The sequence below is a fragment of the Agrilus planipennis genome, unplaced genomic scaffold (assembly GCF_000699045.2).
Source record: "Agrilus planipennis isolate EAB-ADULT unplaced genomic scaffold, Apla_2.0 scaffold162, whole genome shotgun sequence".
Taxonomy (NCBI): domain Eukaryota; kingdom Metazoa; phylum Arthropoda; class Insecta; order Coleoptera; family Buprestidae; genus Agrilus; species Agrilus planipennis.
Window position 1 is genome coordinate 609,634 of NW_020438904.1, and position 7,801 is coordinate 617,434.

The window sequence follows — 7,801 nt, forward strand, 5'->3', positions numbered from 1 at the left end:
AAGAGGGCCGTCGATTCGAATCGCTGGTGCAATTGGCTCATACGAAAAAACACGTGAACATTACTCGTTACAAGAACAAAAGAGAGTCGAAGATCAGAATTATGTTTATATTAAGGCAATATGGGAATGGTTGTTTGTGGGTTTTTTATGGGTTTATACTTCAGTGCCGACCTGATTGAATGCTGCCTTGTCACCCCGGACGACTGTACGGCCGCAAGGAAGTATTCGTTTGTCGTGCATTGAATAGGTTTGAATAATATTTTCGTTGGCTCCATCTTGTTGTATAACATTTTACGATGCGAAAGGCTTGTAAGGTCGACGAAGTGTGAAAAAAGTTATGCTCCAAAAATGGATCAAGAATGCTGTCAAGGCGCGATTAAAAAAGAAATAAGAAACAGCGCATGGAATAATATAACGTAGGCACATTAGGTGGGAAATTGGGGAACATTGTAAGGTCCAGGAATGTTGCAATGTTTTTTTTAACTTATCTTGACATGTAGGGAAAGAGGGAATATAAAGGTAGGAGACGAAAAATTAGAACAAGTGGCTGATTTTCGGTACCTATTAGGATGTCAGATAACTGACCAGGATGGAAGGAGTAGAGGGTGACCTACATTAGATTGCTGTGTGTGATGTATTACTATCGAAGCCATTGCCTAAATGGTCAATGAAAATTACAGAATTCTGTGAACCTTTTGTTCAAAAGGTTAAAAAATTTAGGACTAGATTGTTGTCTAATTGATTTTTATCAAGAAAATTGAGAGCAAGGAGATGATTTTGGGTCTATAATCCCAAAGGATCCGAGATAGAAATACGGTGAACATTTTGCTTTACCTGTGTGCACCTAGGTATACCTGGTCATAACAAAAAATGCAAATTTTCGTTAGCAAAACCATTGGGACGTTTCATCTTTTGTGTTGAAGTTCTATGGTGTCCAAACAATTAAGTGTTCTTGTAACGGTGTTGCAAATTGAACAATAATATCAATTTCATGAATAATAAGAGCCGTTAAATCTGTGACTTTTGCTGAATTTTTTATCTGCCAGACTTGTGCTCACTTCCTGATGTTATAAAACGTGAATTTTTTGCGTTATTAAAATACCCGCCGATATTATTATTAGAGATCTGACCGAAGAGAATCTCCAGATCCCGAGGAGAAGATGACGCTGATGTAATGTCGATGGGGAGATAGACACTTTAGCATCGGATTCAGGTTATTTGAATCGATCGATATCAATCGATCGTTGGAACAATTGGAATCGTCGACTGTTCGATTACGTAATCGGAAGCTACATTAAAAAAGTTGATGAATGTTATTATTACGTTATAGTCAAAGGTCCGATGGGAATACTGCTTTCTTTTCTGAACAACTAATTTGCTTAATTTATCGGTATTATGACCGCGCTATTGAGAGCCAGTTAACTGGCTTAACTCCGTGACAATAAATTAACGGCTTTGTTATAAGATCGACGTATAAGCCGGAGTATCTATAAAATAAAAAAACCGTGTATTATATGTGCGTGTGTGTAATTATCCAAAGATTAATGATTATCCGTGCGGATTATATTATTACGTTTCCCTGTCCTACATACTCAATTCAAAAAGAATCCACTCTGACCTATTGTCAGTCGTAATCGAACTAATTAACAAATATATATGCATAGGTAACATTATCGTCATTATATATTTAATTAGTTAGTTACGTTTCAATAAATTAAAATTGGTAAAACGTCAATGAATTTCATTTGCCGTCGGCTACATCTCGATCCGACGCTTTTACGAAAATAGATCTTCAAAGTACTCCAGGATTATTTACCAAAACCTGGCTGATATTTATTGAATATCTTTGTACATTAAGGTGTTTATCGCTTCCGGGATACATGGGATTCAAAACAATCGATATGGGATACCATTCCTCCAATGATATAGAAGAGATAGCGGCAAGAATGAGATTGTAAATTGTATTGTCGTGTTTTTTTACTAAATACGTGAAGGGTGTTTGTCAGTTGTTGGGGGCAATTGAAGGAACCAACCCTAGGAGTTCTTTTTCATATCTAAAATCAGCAAGGGTGTTGGAATTTGCCAAAATAATAACCCACAGATGTGCTTAATGGTACTTGTGGGTTTTGGCTTCTTTTAGCCCATTATTAGACTTCTAAAGTTGGACTTTAAGAATATGTGACATATTGGTACCAAATCATGGATTTATAAACCGTAAAATCTATCTTCAAGGCGTTCCATTCTTACAAATGAGTTTATTTTAAGCCGATATCTGTCTATAGATACTTCGAATTCAAGAACACCTAAAATGGTAATGTTCAGCTAATCCAAATGGATATCTAGCTCCTCTGTACCATTCACATTTTACAAGAAAAAAGTTGAATTAAAGTCTATCCTATATTTTTGTTCTCTTTCGTTAAGTTTGTACTAAATCTCTCATATGTCAGATGAATTTAACTTTGCCAGGTTTTGGATATAGGCATTTGATGCGGATTTGTGCCAAATCCTTTAATGAGCTAATAGCCAATATCTACAAATTGGGAAGTAATCACATACTGAACTTAATGGATATCCATTTTTTCTGTCTGTCTTATGTATACCTACAGTTGGTGTATTAGAAAGTCAAATTGACGTAGTCCATGACATGTTTTCATGTGGAGAAATTCGCGTTAATTCAATGACTTGAAACGACAATTCGTTCTGGTAATTTTCGCCATGATTCTTAACATGGTAAAAAGGATTAAAATACGTTTGTCTAAATAATATGCATTTGTGTAAGTATGTATTTACGACACGGCTGCCACTTGCCACTGTTCAATGGCTAATTAGAAGGTCCTTATTATTACTGCTCGTGTTCCAGAGCGCTCGGTATGACTGGTAATAATAAAATGACAGTCAATATTTAGACCAAAAAGTTTCGACACAAGCATGTCGTTGTGTTATCAACGTTATGTCTATCTTTACAGGTATGATTGACGTGGCGACATTTGCTAATCATACAGAGAAAGCAATTGCAACTAGTTATTGGTAGGCAGTTGTTGGTTGCAATTTATTTATTTCTTTTTTTTTTGGTAGCGGTACTGCTACCGGTTTCTATATACCCAATAATATTCAATGACTGTACAAAACTGCTAGGCACACTTAATATTATGTCGAGTAATTAACAAGGCAGAATATGCTGCTGTTTGATTTTAATCATAATCTGCATGCATGGTTGAATGTTGTGTTATCACAAGGAAGAAGTTTTTCAATATTGTTTAATGTCTGGACTTTTGGAGATCTCTAGAACTCAAGCTCAGGCAACAAGATTAGTAAATTCTTTGCAATATTGGGTCTAGTTGGGGATAGGAAAGGGTGGAGGTGCATGTCCAATGGACTGACGACCCTATAATGATGACGATGTGGGATTGAACCATTATGTAAAGTTCAGAAATCCAAATCCTTCATTGGAAGAAAGTATAACCATCATGTAAAGTTCAGAAATCCAAATTCTTCATTGGAAGAAACCGTCCTGTTATTCTATTGTCCAAACTAGTAAGAATTATTTTCAATAATTACCCAATACAACTTTACACCAAGTAGAAATTAATTGGACCTAAAGGAAGTCGAAATTATGAAGAATTCTGCTTGATATCGTTGGAAAAGATAATCCTAATGGTTATCCAAAATACGAATGATTATCTACATGGTTGAAATACTACAATGAAAGAGGCATTTCAGAGATTGTTAATAAATCAACCAAGAAAAGGAAAACCTGACATAGGTTTTGGTGTTCCACGAAATATACTTAGAGAGTGAACCCATAGGTTAAAAAATCAAGCGGAATCCGATAGATTACTTTGGATCCTGTTCAATATGATTACCCAATGCAACTTAACATCAAGTACAAATGAATTGTACTTAATAGAAGTCGAAATTGAAGAAAGAAGAATACTTGAAATCCTGTTTGATATCGTTTCAAAAGATAACTCCGATGGTAATGCAAAATACCAATGATTATCTACATGGTTCAAATACTACAATGAAGAAAGGGGTCTTTCAGGAACTGTTAATAAATTAACCATAAGAAAAAGAAAACCAAACATAGGTTTTGGTGTTCCATGAAATATACTTAGAGAGCGAACCAATCATCATAAGGTCGTCAGTCCTAAGACTGGTTGGACACGTACCTCCACGCTTTCCTATCCTGAGCTAAACTTCGTATTTCCCTTAAACTAGAACAGTCCACATCCTACATTCTGTGGGCTGTTCTAGTTTTAGGGAAATGCGAAGTTTAGCTCAGGATAGGATAGGCTAGCGAACCCATGGATTCAAAAATCAAGAAGCAGAATTCAACAGATTACTTCGGATCCTGTTCAATATGATTAATATATGATACACCTGATGGGACTGTATGATTCTTTAGTGCACCAATTGTCAGGAAAACGAGCAAATCGGACAGGATTTAAGGGAATCCTATCTCCCCATGGATTTGTTCTGAACTAGATTTGAGTGTAATTGAGTGTCTAGCTACGGTGATGTATACTGACCTATGTTGTGCTGGGTGTGGTAAATATGCGTTGAATTGGGGCCGCCCAGGGGCACATGGGCTAGACCAGCCCTTAGCGTAAGGGCCCCCACGGATGCACAGGCGGGGCCCCCTTCTAGGTACGCCGCCAGCCTGGTAAAACACTTAAAACACACACTCCAACAATACTATTAGGTGTACCGTGTCGCCGAACACTCTCAAGTCTTAATACCTTTCCGATTAAGAGTCACCTGTTGGTTGTCTTATATGCGACGTTTCGACGGCCGGTATCGACGCGCCTTCCTCAGCAGGTTATGATCTATATTGGAGGTCCGTCGGAAGGATAACTCCACCACAAGACGACGTTCCGATTAAGATCAGGGGATCAATGTTTTGATGTGGAGTTTGAAGTTTGAGTAAAAAAAAGCGAGATGAGACACTTTTACACCACTGCACGCTGGATCACTTGCGGGATTCTGGATTTCAAGGACCGATTCGAAAACAGTCTTGACGCGACAGGATAGGATAGGTCGTCCTCGTGTCAGGACAGGAGTCGGTCGGTTGGAGAGATTGTCACCCGGTTGTACCGTGTACCGCTGACGATCGAGATGGACTGGAGTTCCCATGTCATGGTGTAAGGACCCTGCCCTCTTTGTGATCGATTATCCCCACCATTTCGGGAACGAAAACGGTTCCGACCAATCGAGTCGAGAGTCGAGTTCTCGTAAACGTGACCCCTCCTCTCGGTAGCCATCAACAACGATTCTTATCGGTTACAAGAGCCCGACGATCGCGATGGTGGGGGCTGAAGCTCTCGGGTTTTGGTTTTTTAAGCATGTCGCGCTACCGTGGCCGGTTTTGCCGTGTCGCCGCTGCCGGAATTTTCACACTCTTCGACCGCGGCAGGACGCTCTAATCTGTAGCGGTCGATTGCGATGTTCACTGACGATGATCTTGGGCTTTTTGCACACAACACGGTAGGATGTGCGAAGCGGGCAGGTATCGTTTGGTTTATGCATCGACGAGGACCGGCGACAGCGAACAATTTGACGAAAACCTAAAATCGAATTGATACAAATCGTTACGAGTTAAATTTGCTGATAATTGTGGCTAACTATGACCCTGTTATCTTCGTGTACTAGGTATGACATGTCATAATTAAAAGGATTTTTAGGTAGAATGTCTTAAAAAATGAGTGGTTTTTGCGAGGGTCCAAATTCTATTAGAACAGTTAGATGAAAATTAATCGAATTTCTAAATGGAGTTGATAGATATTCCTCAGTTTTGTGACTGAACCTGACTTTTCCGACATTAAAGTTATCGTCATATACCTATATGTAAATGTTAAGTACTCTATTAAGATATTACATGCCTAAATTTTGGCTAAAATGTCAATTGCTAATTTTAAGAATGGATTCTTCGAGAAATATCAACATTGCGGAGTGATTTTTAGAGAAATTGCCAAGTTTGCGGAGGGGTAATCCTTAGAGAATAGCAACTCTGCGGAAGGGTTCTTGGAAAGATACCAATATTATGTTGGAGTTCTTGGAAAAAGGTCAACTTTACTGAAAGGTTGGTGGAAAATAGCCAACTTTACGGAGGGGTTTACAGAAAATATCAACTTTCCAAAGAGATTATTGATAAATACCGAGTTTGCGGACGGATTCTTGGACGATATCAACTTTGCGGTTGGGTAATTCTTAGAGATAACAACTCTGCGGAAAGGTTCTTAGATATATACCAATATTACGGACAAGTTCTTGGAAAATGTCAACTTTACTGAAAGGTTTATGGAGAATACCCAACTTTCGGAGAGGTTCATAGAAAATATTAACTTTTCAAAGGGATTTTTGATAAATACCGACTTTGCGGACGGATTCTTGAACGATATCAACTTTGCGGTTGGGTAATACTTAGAGATAACAACTCTGCGAAAAGGTTCTTAGAAATACCTATACCAATATTACGGACAAGTTCTTGAAAAATGTCAACTTTACTGAAAGGTTTATGGAGAATACCCAACTTCGCGGAGGGGTTCACAGAAAATATCAACTTTTCAAAGGGATTTTTGATTAATACCAACTTTGCGGAGGGATTCTTGGACGATACCAATTTTGCGGAGGGGTAATCCTTAGAGAATAGCAACTCTACGGAAGGGTTCTTGGAAAGATACCAATATTACGGACAAGTTCTTGGAAAATGTTAACTTTACGGAAAGGTTTATGGAGAATACCCAACTTTGCGGAGGGGTTCTGAGAAAGTACCAACTTTCCAAAAGGACTTTTGATAAATACCGGCTTTGCGGAGGGATTCTTGGGCGATACCAACTTTGCGGAGGGGTAATCCTTAGAGAATAGCAACTCTGCGGAAGGGTTCTTGGAAAGATACCAATATGACGGACAATTTCTTGGAAAATGTCAACATTACTGAAAGGTTTATGGAGAATACCCAACTTTGCGAAGGGGTTCTTGGAAAATATCAACTTTCCAAAGGAATTTTTGATAAATACCGACTTTGCGGACGGATTCTTGGACGATACCAACTTTGCGGAGGGGTAATCCGTAGAGAATAGCAACTCTACGGAAGGGTTCTTGGAAAGATACCAATATTACGGACAAGTTCTTGAAAAGTGTCAACTTTACTGAAAGGTTTATGGAGAATACCCAACCTTGCGGAGGGGTTCTTGGAAAATATCAACTTCTCAAAGGGATTTTTGATAAATACCGACTTTGCGGACGGATTCTTGGACGATACCAACTTTGCGGAGGGGTAATTCTTAAAGATTAACAACTCTGCGGAATGGTTCTTAGAAAGATACTAATATTACGGACAAGTTCTTGGAGAATGCCAACTTTACTGGAAGGTTTATGGAGAATACCCAACTTTGCGGAGGGGTTCTTAGAAAATACCAACTTTCCAGAGGGATTATTGATAAATACCGACTTTGCGGAGGGATTCTTGGACGATATCAACTTTGCCGATGGGTAATTCTTAGAGATAACAACTCTGGGGAAAGGTTCTTAGAAAGGTACTAATATTACAAATGAGTTCTTGGAAAATGTAAATTTTACAGAAAGGTTTTTGGGAAATTACCAACTTTGCGGAGAGGTTACTTTTCTTGGGAATATACCAAGATGTCAACTTTGCGAAGGAATTCATGGACGATACCAAGTTTGCGGAGGGTTATTTTTATTAGAGAATACCAACTTTTTTTTTCGTTTTCGCAAAGATACCAACTTTACGGACAGATTGTTGGAAAAAACAATTGCATTTGTTTAGTCCACATCCTTAGGC

General features: G+C 38.5%; 1 protein-coding gene across 1 annotated transcript in view; it reads right to left on the minus strand.

The window, feature by feature from the left end:
• LOC108739643 (LIM/homeobox protein Lhx5) overlaps positions 1 to 4,693 on the minus strand; it is a 52,551-nt gene extending 47,858 nt beyond the window's left edge. The window contains exon 1 of the mRNA XM_018473636.1: positions 4,530 to 4,693. The gene's annotated coding sequence lies outside the window, so the exon portion shown is untranslated. The remainder of the gene's footprint in view (positions 1 to 4,529) is intronic.
• Positions 4,694 to 7,801: the final 3,108 nt, after the last annotated feature.